The sequence below is a fragment of the Octodon degus genome, unplaced genomic scaffold (assembly GCF_000260255.1).
Source record: "Octodon degus isolate 3935 unplaced genomic scaffold, OctDeg1.0 scaffold00104, whole genome shotgun sequence".
In the NCBI taxonomy this organism is placed as follows: domain Eukaryota; kingdom Metazoa; phylum Chordata; class Mammalia; order Rodentia; family Octodontidae; genus Octodon; species Octodon degus.
Genome location: NW_004524680.1, coordinates 1,314,146 through 1,318,194, shown reverse-complemented (window position 1 = coordinate 1,318,194; position 4,049 = coordinate 1,314,146). Strand labels below are relative to the sequence as shown.

The 4,049-nt window shown below is 47.0% G+C and overlaps 1 protein-coding gene across 21 annotated transcripts in view; it reads left to right on the top strand.

Annotated features, from left to right (window-relative positions):
• The window catches only part of Cacna1c (calcium voltage-gated channel subunit alpha1 C), a 752,474-nt gene that overhangs the window by 99,153 nt on the left and 649,272 nt on the right, over positions 1–4,049 (top strand). The gene's annotated exons all lie outside the window — the stretch shown is intronic.

The window sequence follows — 4,049 nt, the reverse complement described above, 5'->3', positions numbered from 1 at the left end:
CTTTCTCTTTCCTTTTCTTGGTGGCACCTGGAGACTGAGCCCAAGACCTTCACACTGAGCTACACCCCTAGCCCTTTTATTTTGAGAAAGGTCTCACTAAGTCACGAAGCTTCCCAGCCTGGTCTTGTACTTAATATCCTCCTGCCTCTGCGGTCATCTTTTTGCATGTCACTAGTATTCTTTCTTACTATTATTTACACCTGGGCTGGATTTCATTGTATGAATGTACCCTAATTTATCTATCTAGTGGCAAAGCATAAACTCTAAACACAGGCTGCTGGGGTTCAAATCCCAGGCCTGCCAACATTTTGGGAAAACATGGGCAAGTGAACAAACATTTCTGTGCTCCAGTTTCCTCACTTATAAAATGGGAGCAATGGTAATACTTTCACAGGGTCATCCTGAGGACGGAATGGCTTCTCACGTGTGAGGCACTTGGAATACTTGCTCAGTGTTATTTAGCCAACATTTTTGTTGAGTCTTTAGTTTCCAAGTTTTTCAATCTTTAAAACACACTGTAATTAACAAAACTCAGCACATTCTTAATTGCTTCCAAAAGAAATATTTGTGGCCATAGTAAGAAAACTTTTCTAGAGCAAAGCAAGCACTAAATACACACTGAATGTCCATATGTTCAAAGCATCATATTTTACACAAAGAAGAGTGAACTCAGTTCTCTTCCTTTTTAAAAAATCTTTATTTATTTATTTATTTGGTTCAGGGTCTGGCTACACAGGTCAGATGGCATGCAGTACCAGGGATTGAAACCCGGTCCTTGCGCTTGCCAGGCAGGCTCTTAGACTGCCGAACTATCTCCCCAGCCCCTACAGTTCTCTTCCTTAAGACATTTAAACTTTAGTGGGAGGGCTGGCGAGATAGCTCAGAGGACTAAGCGCCTGCTTAGGCAAGCACAGGGACCAGGGTTTGATCCCTGGCACCACGTGCTGCGCCAGCCCTGCCCCTGGGCACTCTGAGCTGGTAACTGAGTCTGGGCGTGGTGGTGCATGCCTGTAATCCCAGCACTGGGGAGGCTGAAAATAGAAGGATCACTGAGTCTGAGCTGTGTAGTGAGACCCTGCACCCCCCCACCCACACACCCACACCCTGATATATATAAAGGTTTAGTGAGGTGGGGGAGAAGCACACTGTGCATATACAAGCACAGTGCTGTAGAGAAAGTGTTGCAAAAACCAGGCATGTGACTGCTGCCTGTAATCCCAGAAGAGGGAGGGAGAAAGAAGAGAAAAGAGGTGAAAATGTCCATGGAAAGGGGTAGGGAGAGAAGGCAGAGTAGCCTTATCAGCGGAATCAAAGCCTTCAATAAAAGAGAAAGACTCCCACCACCTTCCTAATCCGCAAGTCAGAATTCCAAATGGTCTCCATTTGGCACGCTGAACATTTGTTACCTTGAGCGAGAACACAGGGCTGAGTTCCAAAGTTAGAGGCACAGATACGGGTGTACATTGTAAGACCAAATATTTATGAAATACCTTTTTCTGGAAAGGCAAGAACACATTTCACAGCTGAAAAGAGAAGAAGTGAAAAATGAAACTAAAGAAGCATGAAGGTAATGTTTACTGGCTAGATTTTATACAGCGCCTGCCTACCTTTAGGAAAGGCAGGCTGTCAATCCATCCTGTGACCCCCTAACACACATACATTCTGTTCTCAATTGCTAGGCTTCGGTGAGGTCCAGTTTGCAATCATTTCCGTCACTATGCAATGTCCGTCTTGGCAAGCTTGTTTAGCCAGCTTGCTCTCAGCCACCCCCTCAGAAGAGATGGAGGAACAGGAGTTTGGTGTCAGATACTGCTGGGCTAAAACCCGGCTCTACATTTTCCTAGCAGATGACCTAGGACACAACACTTAAATCTCTAAATCTCAGTTTCCACACCTGTAAGATGGGGACAATAATAATACATATATGGTTGCAATGAGGATTAAATGAAATAATGCTCATAAAATACTTGTCTCAGTACCTGATACAGAGCACTTGATAGTACTTTCTATCATTATTATTCCTGTACTAGAGTTTATATAAAGGGGGATGCAAACAATTTTATTGTTGGTTTAAACAATCAGCAACACTGGCCTCTGAAACACAGGCTTCTAATTCATTTTACAGAAAATGCGAGACATTTGAACTTGTGTTATTTCTAATTTTCTGTGAAATGGAAAGTGAAGGATGAAGACATCAGAATGGCAGAGGCCAGTTTTCTCTCGTAGTCAACAAAGCCTAGACTACTCTTCGCATTAGAATGATGATTGATAAAGCTTAATATCTCTCCCAGGGGCACTTGCATTTTAAACTGGGGCCAAAAACCACTGCACAAAAAGATGAGGCAGGAGTGGTGCGGTTTCAGATATTGATCAGGGGACAGAGGGAGGTGTTTTGATAAGATGCAGTGATTTAAAGCCCTCCTAATAGCATCTCTGACTCATGCATTCATTCAATGCTTACTTATTCTGTACGTACTTTCTGCCAGCAATAGCTGTGTGCAGTGGTGAACAAAATGGATAAGCTCTTTGGCTTCCCCATGTGGTTTACAACCTCACGGGGGATATAGGCACTAAGCAATGAAATAAATAATAAACGACATGGCACATGAGCCAGGGATTAAATACACACAAAGTAGAGTAAAGGGAGGTGGAGGGCAGGTTGCAGGGTAAGGTCAGGATGGGTGCTGCTGGTCTGAGTAAGGACCATCAGAGTGGCCCAGGAGTTCACCAAGTGCACCTCTCTGTGCTGTAAAGGAGGGAGGAGTCATTCCTGGAGTTGGGAGAACTCAACTCAACAAAGAGGCTGGCGTATCTTCAGCAAGAGGCTGGCAGTAGACGTAGAAGTTTGTTTATAGGTCACCTTCACTTTACAGAGTGACACGGAGACTCACTGGATGCTTTTGAGCAGAGGAGTGTGGTGATGGTGTCATTTGAAGAAGACCGCTCTGACCACTGCACTGAGGTATAGCCAAGGAGGGAATGAAGAGGTAGACCAGGGATTAGCTGCTTCAGAGACATGGTTGGGAATGTTGCCCTCAGACCTGTGTAGTAAGCACTTCCATAGCCAAGAAGAGGTCTAACTCTGGATTTGTATGAAGGTAGGGCCAACATGATTTCCTGATGGACTAGATGCAGACTATGAGAAGACAGTCAAGAATGACACAGGTCTTTGACTTGAGCAACTAGAAAGGACTGGCCTTGGCATCAGCTGAGAAGTACCTGCGAGGTACTGGTTTGGAGACACCAGTTTCAAGATGGCTATTACACAAAACTAGAGGAGTCAGGTTGGCCTGAGTTGGGAATTCAGAGGAAGGTCTATACTGGAAACAGGTACAATATAGACAATTGTTTACAGTCATGGGAATGTTTAGGGGCGGCCACGGAATGAGAGTGGGTGGGGAGGCCAGGAGACCTAAGGACAGACAGGCCAGGTTTTCCCCAGAGGGAACTGCAGGCCCAGCCGCCCCAAGGGCTCACCCAGCCCCATCTAGTGGAGCCAGGCCTGCAGGGGGTGCCCTGGAACTTGCTGCGACTGCCAGGAGCGATGGAGAGAAGTGTTCGCTTCTTCTCCAGGAAGGAGAGGTGCTCCACAGATTCCTGCCACAGTGGCAGAAATAATTAGAAGCAGGTAAAGCTCTTCTAGCAAACACGTGCTCGGCTGCCTCCAAGGAATCAGAAATCCTGGATCCATCAATCTGTTCAGACGTCTGGGCACCACTGCCTTGGCCCAAGGCTCCGCCTCTCGGGCTCCTTCTCTGTCCCCCTCCCCAGTTCTCATTCTCGCCTGTGTTTGTCACTTCTACAACCGCTCTGATTATAATTGATCAAACAGAATCGCGGAATCACGATTCATTTTGCCGTTTTGTTCAGTGGCCCGAAGTGAAAAGCGACGGGCAGTTGTGCAAATCGTATTCCCTCTTCTTGGGATTCCGCTCACAGAGGCCTTCCCTGCTTGGCGGGCCCCGCAGGGATGCGCCGCGGCCGCAGAGGCTAACCCGGGCCGGGGGCGCGGAGGGGGCGCGGCGCCAGGGCCGGGCGCCAGTGGGTGT